Here is a 13,670-nt window from a genome sequence, read left to right on the forward strand (position 1 = left end):
GTCTCACTCAGTCACCCAGGTTGGGGTGCAGTGACCTGCTCACGGCCAGCCCAGCATCGACCTGCTGGGCTCCAGCAATCCTTCTGCCTCAGCCTTCCAAGAAGCCAGAACTACAGGTGCACGCCACCACACTCGGATAAGTTTTTGATTTATTGTAGAGATGAGGTCTTGCCAAGTTGCCCAGGCTGTTCTCAACCCCTGGGCTCAGGAAATCTTCTCACCTCTGCCTCTCAAAGTGCTGGGATTATTGGCTGAGCCACTGATCCTGGCCTTCACTCGTATTTTTATACGTAGATCCCTTACTGTATTTTGCATCATTTCTATTTGATTTTATGTTTTTTAAATTAAATCTTTATTTCTGAAAATTGTCTTCCTTCTCTTGTCTCTCATCTTCTTATTCTCTACTAGATTATTTTTTGTGTCTCCTTTTTCCCTCTTCTATCTCTCTGTGTCTCTGATTAATTTTGATTTTGTTCCCAGTGTTTTTCTTCAGGATAGATATCGTTTTATTTGGGTGAGTGAGTATTGTTGGTGATTTCTGATGGACTGTGGGATCTTCTGATACTTTCCTTCATGTTGTCATTACCTCCACCCAGTGCTAGTCACATCGTTTTAAGGATTCAGCAAATTACTCCTGTGCTCTGGGTTTTATGCTGATTACTTGTCACCTAGTTGACAATGTCCCCCGTAGGTTTTTTTCCTTACCGTGTCTAAATACTCGGCCTGGCATTTTGAAGAGATCCAGTTGTAACTGAAAGAAAAGGAGAGAGCTAGATATACATAGATACATACCAAGTATAGTTTGCTGTCAAACGTCTCTACAGTTTATCTTATTGAATTTTCTCATTATCAAGAAGCTATGTTCTGTGATGATAAAATAATCACACTTTCAGGCAACATTCAGCAAACTATAGTGTAAATCATATCTCAATATACTAGATGCCGCATTTTGTATGACAATAAATGATTAGAACACATTTGGTTAATCCCTACTTCAGTATGCTATTTTTTAAGATAATGTGATAAAAATGAAATAAAGGGGACTCTTCCTCAGAGAAGATATTTATCTGTAATGAGATAACAACACAAACATCTATAGCTTGAATTAATTTTTCTATGTTTAAGTAAGAAATAGGTCTTATTTCTCTTGGTTTATTTATAGTCTAAGTCATCTTGTTTGTATAATTATTCATGTTTATTGACATACATATCAAAGATTTGTTAGCCTCGAAGCAAGCATATTTTTACAGTCCCTAGTTAGCATTTGCTATGCTTTCTTATTATAGTAACTGTTTAGCAAAGACTTGATGCTGTACTTCTCATTCTCCATGACAAAACAAGTAGGAAAAAAAATCGGGGACTTGGCTCTATGATATTGTTAAATGACACTAATATGAGCCTTGCATTCTTCTTCTCGAAATGGGAATAGAGAAAATAGCAGATAGTCACTGCTATATGAAAATTGTTATGAGTTTTATGAGTGTTTCCTAGAGGATTTGGTATAGAACAAAAAATCTGTGTGCTTTATCTTTAATATCGATTAGTAGCTAAAAACAATTTCAACTAAAATGTTATATATATTCGTCATTATATGTATTACAGAATCCCTAGTTTCTTTGATCAATAACTTTATTCTTCATATTCTGAATCACATATTTGAAAGCCTAATATAATTTTGATTTGCATAAAACAAGAAAAATGTTCTACTTTTAATGATTCTAAATATTTACTTTTCCACCCAGAGATGCTGGAAAGTAGATCATAACAAGACGTTTTATGGAAAATATTTCATTGAACTATTATTTCTTAAATTGAGACAACAGGAATTGTTTTTCTCAATATAGGAGAATGTTTAATTTAAAGTTGTTTCAATAATACTGTGTAGATAACCATTCAAGTTATCAAATATAACAAGACACACATTTCTTTGTTAAGTAGTAAAATATAAAGACAAAATGAAACATTATATGAAACTGAAAGTTTTATAATATTCAGAATTATTAATATCTCAGCTACTTACATATTATTGGAAGAAAGATATTCACTTTTCACAGGCCATTTCCTTATTCATGAAAATGACAATATTATCTTTCCCATTTACTTTTGTGTAAAAATTTAAGCAAGATAGTACATTTTCTGCATAAACACTGTGAAATACCATGCATAGCATATATACTAATACAAACATTTGATTAATTTCCTTAATAATTTTGTGCTTATTTTGATATCTGTATATGCGACAATTCAAAACTTAAGAACTGACTACTATCTTGATAATAGAGAAACTTTTTAACACATAAAAATAAAATGTTTTATTGCCTTTTAAATAGGTCCTTAGAAGAGGATTAGAAAAAGACAACACATCAAAAAGTTAAGAGACAGAAATAGGTTTTTTGTTGCTGGTAAACTTAATGAGATCTTAAGTTATTCGACTGGCAATTCTCATTTCTTTGAGCATCTCAGCGAAGACTGTCAGAAATCATCAAAATTCAACACAACAGAGTAAAAGCTAATAGCCTTTTTGTTATACCAAAACTAAAAGGATTGGTAAGACTCAAAATGAATGCTATTACTGAAAATCTTCTTTTATCTAATGCTTTGTGCAGTGAGTGAAAATTGAACAAATACATACCCTTTTCATGGTGTTAAAATGAATTCTGACACTATTAGACAAATATTCTTTGGTCCTAAGACCTTCTCAATACTTTTCTCACAAGTAGCATTATTAGAATATCCTATGTGATTCTAGTCCAAAATATTCTGATGACCACAATTTGATTATTTTCTATGAAATAGAAATGAGACACTATTTTTTAATAAAACACTATACTATGATTAGGAAGACATTTTTGAATGGTTGCCAAATTAGTGAAGTATATATTATAATCATCTTTTCATAATAAATATTTCTTTTCTTCCCCCTTTCCAGGGGCCTTTACTTAAGTAACAAAAAACAATAAAGATAAAATGCATGCAACGGAAACAATAATGTAAGATATACTCATGTCTCTCAAGACATGAAAGCAGAGAAGAAAGATATGCTATGATCTATATTTTTTGTTTATGGACAATTAAAATTCCTAACTATAGTGACTTAGCAGACTTTGGAGAAATATTAAATCAGAAAAATCAGTCAAGTGAGTATTATCACATAAGGATTTTCTCCTTTGGAATTATATTATATAAATGTTATAATTTTAAACTTTAATTTATTTAACTTATATTATTTGAGTGAGTACTACGTTTTTATCAGGAACCATCATAGATGACTGTGCTAATTAATGACCAGTTTCAGAAAGTAAAAAGCATCATAGAAAATAAGAAGCAAGCATTTAAACAAACTGAATGCATTGACTATAACAAAAGTTACGCGTCTCAGTTTTCAAAACAGTATTTGTAAATAAAGAGGCTAAGGTAAACTTTGTGATGTTAGATCAGAATCAAGCTATCAAGATCTACTTATGTTTATTTTCTAGTGAGAAAGATATAAACCAAATACAGACTTACACATGAATGGACATGTTTGTATGTGTGTGTGTATATTTCTCAGTTTTAACTACTAAGAGCTAGAAGCAATATTTTAATGGCAACTAGCACACATAATACTCAAATCTTGAGTTCACTCTTTTCTTCTTTAAAAAGAAGCATGACTCCTTGGAATTATGCCTGATTTCAGGCTTGTGGGAGAGAACAAAAAAGGTGAGTCTGAGACATCTTTTGTTGTAAGAAAATAAGGAAGTCTCAACTAATGATGAAGATACACAAAAGAATATAGAAGTTAACTTAAAGTGGCTGTCAATGACCCAAACTGAGATCATCTGAGTGGGAAAATAAATGATGATGGCAATGGATTATTGGGTAAACAAAATACACATGAATAAATAATTAAGTAGATAAAAGGGGGAGAGAAGGGAATGCTTTTCCATACAGTAGTACTCTAATCAATATATGTAGAAAAAAATAATGGAAATAGAAATTCACTACTTGGCAAATGGCATACAATTATTTAAGACAAGACTGCTATAATTAATGGGTGAAATTGTAGTGAGAAACAAGATATTGACATAGTCTCCAAGTATCTCTCAATAAAATCCTGATGTTAGATATAATAACTTTAAAGGGAAGCAATCTGGAAGATGATACTTTAAGCAAGTAATCAGAGTGACATCAACAGTAATGAGACTTGATGACATGAACCTCCTGATGTGTAGGCTAAGAAGGGCAATCCCAGCATTGTGGTATTGTTGTCAAAATACGTTCTGTGAAGTAAACCATGAGGAAATATCAGAAAATTTCGAACTTCTGAATGATCTACATAGTAACATGTTAGTGCTGTTTAAAACTATCAAGGTCATGAAAGACAAAGACAAACCAATGAATTGTCCTAGAATAAGGAAGATGAAACTAAAGAAATGTAGCAATTAAATGCAATATGTGATTCTGGTTTTGATTCTAACTCAAGATCATTAATAGGGTCATTAACAAAATATGTAAATATGGTCTGTAGATAAATTACCAGCTCTGTATCAATTTCTTAGCTTAGTAACTATAGTGTTATGCATAATGTTCATAATTGGGACATCAGATGAAGAATATATAGGAATTCTTTGCAGTATTTTCCAAATTTTTTGTAAGCCTGAAAAGATTTCAAAACTAAAATTCAACATTAAAACTCATACAGAAGAAAAAAATAGAATCAATCTTAAGTATTGTGCTAAACTATGAAATTCCTGGCACATCCCTAAGGTCTTTTCTATCAAAGTATCTAAAATATAAAATAAATGGAAACAAATAAGCAAAGAATGCTAGATTGTTTTAACAGTTATCACCACGTTCTGTAATAAATCATGTTTTATGATAGCAAATAACTGGCGATATTGTGATGTCAGGCAAAGGCGCGCTGAGAAAATAAAATGGAAAGTGATGACTTACATTTGAAGAAGAAACCATTAGATTAACGAGTCAAACAATAAAGGTCCCAAAACAAGATGTTACCTTGGGCAAAATCTCTGATGTGGGAAAAACTGTGTTCTGAGCATGAAAGGAACCCTGAGGAACAATGGGGTTGTGTGACGCCTGTGAATGCAGAGGAAAGAGTAGGACTCCTGTAGCATGGAGGGCTTGAGCAACTTGGGGGAACATTTCGAATTTTATTCTGCAGGTAATTAAAGGATTTGAGGCTGAGGAGGGAAAGGATTTTAGTTGCATCACAAAAATGCAAAAAGAAAAAGAAGCCAGGTGACGAGGCTCACACCTGTAGGCTCAGCTACTCAGGAGGCTTGGGCAGGAGGATCACTTGAACCCAAGTGTTTGAGGCTGCAGTGAGCTATGACCCTGTCACTGCACTATAACCGGGTCAATGGGGAAGACCACATCAAAAAACAAAACAACAACAACAAAAAAACAAAACAAAGAAACCCTCTGATTTTTACACCAAGACTAATTTTCACAGAAACGCTTGGAAAACTATTGAAGTGGAAGGACAAGATGGAGACTTTTTCAGAACAATGAAAGAGATATTTAAGGTATGTTTGTTTGAAGTAAGCAACCATTGATGGGTAGGATTCGGGTCTGTTAGATAAAATAAAATCAACGACAGCACCAGTTGAAATGTAAATAAACTTACAAAAGAAATTTTTAAAACCTGAAACAGAGAGAAAACCAATATTTTATATGAAACAAAACGAATTTCAATTGCATATGGAACATCAAGACGTCGCAGGTGAGATGTTAAGTAAGTAGGTGCCTATACAAAGCTATGGTTTGAAAAAGACACTGAGGTTTGAAATAGTCTGAGTAGTTGTCCTATAAATGGCCTTGAAACCTATGGAAATGCTTGAGAACACTCAGGACGAAAAAAAGTGCATGAAGAAATCCACCGGGTGGTTTAAAGACAGTACAAGAGATCCTGAGGAGACTTTCTATTAATATTTGGATTTTTTTTTTTCCTTGAAAGGAAGACTAAAAAATAAAGTGATAACGAGAGGGTCATGGGAGGCCAAAGTAAACTGTTAACAAAAAAGAGAGATACTCATTAACGAAAAAGAATGATCAAGTAGAGGGCAAGGAAGTGCTCAGCTGCTGAATCTTGAGAGAACAAACAGTTACTAAGTGGGAATCAAGAAAAACGAAGACAGTGTTACATGTAGGTACATGGCAAAACTTTTGCTGAGGCTGTTTCTGCCGGCTGAATTCTATTTACTTAAAATCGAGAGAGGCCATCAGCTTCGCAAAATATATGAGGTAACGTTGTAAGAGGTTGTCATTCTGAATCCCATGAGAGGGAACGCGACGTGAAACGAGGACAGAATGCTTGGCACTGTTGAGTGTCTCCTTTCAAGATCTGTAAACCTGCAAAATCCCGTCATTCATGGAAACATGGTTAAGCCTGGAGGATGTTATGTTAAGTGATTTAAGTCAGACCCAGAAAGATAGATACTGTATATTCTTACTGAGATGTGAAAACTAGAAAAAGAAAATGAGTTCATGGAAGTTGAGTAGAAGAGACTGAGAAGCATAGGGAGAAGGGGAGGATTGAGAAGTTGATTAGCAATGTGAGCTTTGTTATAAAGTTACAACTAGAGGGAAGGAATGAGTTTTAGTGGTCTGTATCACATCCGGAGGAATATGACTAACAATAATTTAGAAGAGAGGATTTGAAATGCTCACAATACAAATGATAAATGGTCAAGGCGAGGGATATACTAATTACTCTTATTCGAACATTTCACACTGTTTCCAGGTATTGGAATAGTATCTGTATCCCACAACTGTAGACAATTATTATGTGTCAACTGAAAATAAAAGAAAAAAGAGTACAAAACATAATCGAGGCTGAACGAATGTTTATTGAATTGAAGACAAAGGCATTATTAAAAAAAAGTTTTGTAATTCTGAGTTTAAATTAAAATAATCCAGTTTAAATCAGTTATTTTTTTTTTTCCGGAATTCTTGAACTTTTTGGACTCTAGCATGTAAAAAATAAGAATTTGGAATCATTTGACTCATCCCGATAAACTGGTCTGGATCAGAATCAAAGACAAAAAGGGTCAAAGATCTGGGTTGTCACTATATTAGAGACTTGGCCCCTGAAGGCAATATTAGGGAAGAAGAAATTCTAGATCACGATGAGAACGAGAGTGGTTTAAAAGAGGAAAAGAAAGAGACAAAACATGCTATTGCAAATGCCATCCAGTAAGTGTAATTTAAAGAGAAGAAAGCAGACGTATTTCTTACTCAGGATGAGTAAGTAAAAAAGAGTATTCACAATTTTATTGTATTCTGATCTCCACACTGTATTAAGTATAAAGAAACAAAGAGGGATGGGGGGGTGGGAACAAAAATAGAAGTAAAAGGGTTAGTATATCCCCTAAAGCAAAGTATTTGATAAAAAACATATCTGGCAGGTATTTAAAAAGACAAAAATAAGAACAAATGTATTCAATATGTTTTGAGTGACCATCATTTATCTTATCCTCACATTATGCTTTGTAGAATAAATACTACTAATTTGGTGACCAAGTTTTTAAAAAATAGTGTAATAAAATAAATTAGCCTGAGTAAGATTTTATATTTATTAAGTTCAAATGTGCAACGATATAGTTTCTCTCATTAGATCAAATGCTCTTCTGAACAACATAAATAAGAGTTTTGTTGTTTATGTATATATACCTTAATTTCCAAAGTGTAATAACATGGAGAAAGGTATAGTGTATTAACAAGTAAGAGGTAAGATTAGCAGTATTTGAAGAGCTTAGAATTATCATTTATCTACCTACTCTTGAATTGTATCCCACATCTTTAAAACAAAAGAAAAAAAAAAGAAAATTTTAAACTTAAATCATTTAATTATGTTAGGCTCCCTTAGGCATGTCTAAATCTGTTCTTATTTTCGAAAAATTTTGCCTTCCCTCCCTACCTCTTCATTCTATTTTACTAGTTATTATGTTTATTTTGAATCTATAAATAGATTTGGGTCTGTTACCAAATTCATATATACTCTTTGTCAGGCAAACACATGACATAGACAATACTGAAATACAAGTGATAACATTTACAGTAGCAATTCAAATTAAAAGAGATAAATATCTTTTTAAGACATTTACAAATAAGCACATGCCATTTATTTCTCCCGGAGAATATTTCCAAGTATCTTGGAAATTACAGCTTGATATGCTTTGAGTAAGACTTTACAAGCCTCAGAATACTAGGAAGGAAAAATCTGTCTTTGATATATTTTCCTGCCATTTCACTATCTGGAAATTGTCCTAATCCTTAAAAAAGATTATTAGCTAGCTACTAAAATCTAAGGAGCAAAGCTGTTAAGCCTGATAACTACATTTTTTAACACCACACATATAGTTGACAACTCAGAGTTTTAATACATTGAAATTTTAACTGCTTTATTACTTAGAAGTGCTGTACAGGTGAAGGAAGAACTCTTTGTGTTAACCTTTCTTAGTAAGTCAGCTAATTTCTTCCTGGCTCATTTCTAGAGAAAGGAAAAGGACCTTCAGAGAATAAAAGCAAAGGTATTATTAAATGAGTTAAAGACATTTAAAGTAGCACTTTATTTTTCAGAAAACATAAACCTTTAAATATATAAAGAAGTGTGAAAACCTTTGAATAATAGTCATAAAAATATAGAATTCATATCTGACAAAAACTTCTCTGCTTGTTGCATCAAATATGTTTAGTTTGGAAATAAATGGGGAGTTTATTTCACAGATCTCTTGGAGTGAAGGTAAAAACTTTCTATTCCTTAGAAAATGGAATAAAATAAATCCGTTACACACAATCATTGAGAGTCATTCATCTACAGTATTCCAACACAAGAATTAACTTAGAAAAGTCATCAGAAGACCAAAATTATCTGTGTTTGGTGAAGATACAAAAGTAAGACTGCAAGTTTTTGTTTTTGTTTTTTCCAAGTAGTGTTTGGATTAAACTTCAGTAAGAGAAAAATGGTTGCACTTCTATCCATTGAAATCATTTATTTTATCACTTCATTGTTTAAAATGGCCACTTAAGTCATTGACTGAATTTCAATTAAATTAATCTCACTCTTAACCCTGCTTATTCTCTAGTTTTCTTTCTCAATTTATTCCAGTGTCATTTTACATTTTATTCAATAAGTTTTCAAAGAATAGTGTCATATGCCTGGAACTCAACTATTAGGTGGACTGTACAAACTAATCAAAGAATATATTCCCTGTCTTCTTAAAAATGTGTGAGCTAAGTATCTTGTTACTTCAAACCTTCATTCTCATATATTTTCCTTAATTTCCCATACTTTTATGTTACAGGAGTCAATCTTTTTTTATTGACAAACTCAACTTACCACACAGATAATGACGTTTCTCTTTGTTTTCAATTCTGGGCAAAAAAATCTAAGTATATGATGGATTTATCTTTAAATAATTATTAGTATAAATAATAAAGGAAGTCTATGCAGGTAAAGCATTGTGAGTTAGGAAGAAGTCGTGGAATAAAAAGGTTGGAAAAATGCTATGAAACATGAATATAAAAGGAAAAAAAAATGAACTCCACCTGGAAGTTGCAGAAAAATGTATAAACTCCTTTTTACATAAATAATTTTAGAACAACTTCCTCCAAATTCCCACACTGCTATGACATTCTACTTCTAACTTTATTTTATTCCATCTTATACATTGTATTATTTTTCTTTCCTAGTCAAGTAATTATTCCCTAGAGACAGAGTTCTTCATAAGATTTTAAGATTGCCTTAACATGAAAAGCTATTATATAATATGAGTAAGACAATATCATTTAGCAATTGTTTAGTTGCAAAAATTTGCCTCAACTATAAATTTTTAAAATGTCAAATCCTCTGAAAAGTGGCAAGAATATTAATTTATATTCCTGCAACTCAATTCATGTGTATGTGGCTGTATATTTTGTTGAACTTACTCTAAGATTAGTTCTAAACATCTCTATGATTTATAGGAGTTAGCAAGTTATTTATTTCTACAACGGGCATAATAGAAAATATTTTAGAGAACCTTATGGTAGCTTCTGTCACAACTACTAAACTCTGTTGTAGTTGTGTTGCAGCACAACTGTCTCATAAGTTTTACAAATAAACAAATTGATGTGGCTATATCAAATATGATTTAACATATAGTCTAATAAGATTTATTATATAGCAATATAGTATAATTTATATATAATGTAGCTTTATTCATGGATACAGATGTTAAATTTTGCACAATTTTTATGTGTCATGGAATATTATTTTTCTGTTAATTTTTTAACCTTCAAAAATGTAAAAACTATTCTTAGCTTGAATGCTGTACAAAACCAAGCAGCTGGACACAATCAGTTGATGGGTGGTAGTCTGCTGACCCTTGTGATTTACATATAAATACTACTGTGTATATCTGCTAACAGCAAGAATAATGTCTTACATATACACAATGCAATTTTCACATATGAAAATTATATAGAATGCATTTTAAATTATACGGTTAATCCAGGAAGGGAGCAAGCACCCTTGAGATAAATCAAACCATTACCAATACATATATTGTGTGTTCATCTTCATTCAGGCAATCACTGCTATCAGTGTGGTTTGCATGCTTTCAGTCATTTTTCAAAGCAATCACATAAGTTTATAGAAAAATGTATTCTTACATGTTTACTATCTGAAAAATAAATTGATAAAAATAATCGTTCTGTAATTTATTTGCTCACTTTAATGAGAACCTTGCTGGAGACAAAGAAGGCAGGTTTTGGCCTGGGATATCAGCTCACGCTTGTAATCCCAGCACTTGGGGAGGGTGAGGCAAGGGGATCACTTGAAATCAGGTGTTCAAGATCAGCCTGGGCACAAAGTAAGAACCTCATCTCTATCAAAAAATAAATAAATAAATAAATAAATCAAAAAGTTAGCATTAGCTAGGCATGATGGTGTATACCTGTAGCTTTTTGGGAACCTGAGGAGGAAGGATCCCTTCAGCCCAGGCGTTCAAGGCTCTGGTAAGATATGATAGTGCCACTGCACTCCAGCCTGGCAACTGATTGAGAATCTGACTCAAAAAAAAAAAAAAAAAGTGAAGGTTTCTTTGTAAATATATTACTCGCGGACATCCTGGCAATGAATTAATGCTCTTCCACATAGAAACCCCTTATGTTAGCAGAATGTCTTCCCAGTCCCTAGGATTATTTATTTATAATAAACAAGCCTAAAATTCTTTGACTTGTGGTGCACAGTGAGAGAGGAGAAAGGAAGTCAATGGATAGGCAGATAGATTAGAGCAGGCCCCTAGTAACAACTTCTGCTGTAAGCCACGCCTGTCAACACACACACACACACACACACACACACACACACACACTGAAGAGAGCACACCCATTTCCAGCTCCCTGGATAACCCCTTTCATGCAGGTCCTCTTGATTGGCCCTTTCCAATCCCCTCCTGATTGGTGCATTTCAATCCCACACCATAATGTCTCAATCTGATTGGTACTACTGTCATCCAATCAGCACGTTCCTAAGACAATATAAACTCTAGCTTTTAGCCTCTGTCTGCCTATTCTCTTTGGGGACTTCTCCCACCGCAGGGGATTTTCCTATCTCAATAAATTCCTACTTACTGACTCTTCAGTTGTCTGGGTATGTTATTCTTCTTGAGTAAGAGACAATAACCCAGAACTGCTGAACTAGAAGAGCTGCCACACTTGAAGGCTTGCATGCGAGGGAAGAGCTGGACCCACCCAGCGGAAGAGAGCTGTGACACTTCTCAGGGCTGTGACTGTTAGGGTATAGATAGGGTGAGGGTGGATGAATGGATGGGGAGGGGTGCAGCACCTCTGGAGCTGGCATGCCGGAAGTGTGTGCTGGCAACCAGAGATCCAAGTAATGCAAAGATCTGCAACACACAAAGAGGTGAAAGAAGAAAAGATTTATTTAAGAAAGGTTCACATGCCACAGACAGGAAGTAGGCCTACACTCTAGATGAGTGTGGTACCGTAGCCTCTGGAGCCCTGGCTTAAATCCTCTCCCCTGGAGATGCTGCAATCAGGTAGACGTGACTGCCATGACTTCCTTGTTGACCACTTGTGGATGTCTTGGAGACCCTGAGGGGGGGTCCTGGTCATCAGGCACTGAGTTAACAATGGGTCGATACTGGTCATGCTTGAAAAGTTGGGGTTTCTAAAAAAGACAAATTACCATAGGCTGGTATCAGTCATGCTTAAGGAGTCTGTGTTACTGAAAAGACAAAGTTAGCAAAGTTCATCTTTACCAGAGTAGGTATTTCTCCAGGACATGACTTCTATTTTCTCATCACTGCCTTAAGGTTTAGGAACAAAATAAAAAATGGATTTCTTCAGGACATAGCTTCTACTTTCTCATCACTGTGTCAGGGTTTAAGAACAGGATTTAAAAAAATGGCTTCCTGCTCTTGGTCCTTCTTTTAAGTGACGCTTCTCAGGGTGATGACACTTCTCAAGGCTATGACTCTTGTCAGGGCTGTGACACTTCTCAGGGCCGGGTTTGCTGGCCCACCAAGCTGATGGGGCTGTAAACACTTCTTGGGGGCTGGTTCACCAACCCCCAAACTAAAGAGAGTTGTAACACTGCTTGAGGTCTCTGCAGGTTTGGACATTCCTGAGTTCTCATTGCCACTGTGTCCTCCTATCCGGATGCCATCGTGTCCCTGACTGCCATATGGATCCCAGTTGTCAGTGCAGTTTTGTGACTTGCAACATCCCTTGGGAGTCCAGCTCACCAACGCATGGACAAAGCATCCATAGCTTCCTGGACCATCTAAGGGTAAAACAAGGTGTTTTGCGATCTAAATGTGTCCTCTGTGTAAGTACGGTGATGGAACACTTTACTTAGAAACACCACTTGTTATCCTTGGTCAAAGCGCATCTGATGTGGGAGGAAGAGACCTGTAGATTCTCACAATGTGACCCGAACTTCCCCAGCTCCACTGAGCCTTGTTGTAACTTTTATCCTAAAAATTATCAAGGTTCGCATAAGGTCTCTAATGCAGGTGAGTCTGATCTGTCAATCCAATGTTTTGAATGTTTTTCACCACAATAATTTATACATATATATATATATATATATATATATATATATATATATACACACACATGAGTTGGAGATGTCAGTGATTCAGAAAATGTTAATCTGTATTACTTATTTGACCCTTAGATATGTCATATTTTATTTAGCCTTTTCTCTATTGGTGGATATTTAATTTATTTACAGACATTTTTAAAGTAGTTTTTAAAAAGCGACCATAGACAGCCTCGTGCATTTTATGGCACACGTGTTAGTATTTCTCTAAGGTGGTGAATGACAGGAAACGGCATGTAAGAGGTATTCACATAGTAAAATTTAATAGATGTCATAAATTGTCATCTAAAGGGGTCTTATAGGTGACAATTTGATATTATTAAAATTAGATTTCTGGCTAAAGTGGTGGATGAAAAATATGATATTATAAAATTTCATATGCCAGTGGAAAAAAGTGTAAATTGATACATCTGGTAATAAAAATGTTAGTCACTAATTAAATAAATATCCATATATCTTTGCCCTAAAAATCCTCAGAGTTATGTGACTCAGAAAAAATGTTTGCAGATATTCCTTTAGAATATATACCCAAGTATTTGCCTATCAACTTTACTCCTCA

This window comes from Carlito syrichta, unplaced genomic scaffold (assembly GCF_000164805.1).
Source record: "Carlito syrichta isolate Samal-C Ts95f unplaced genomic scaffold, Tarsius_syrichta-2.0.1 Scaffold309011, whole genome shotgun sequence".
In the NCBI taxonomy this organism is placed as follows: domain Eukaryota; kingdom Metazoa; phylum Chordata; class Mammalia; order Primates; family Tarsiidae; genus Carlito; species Carlito syrichta.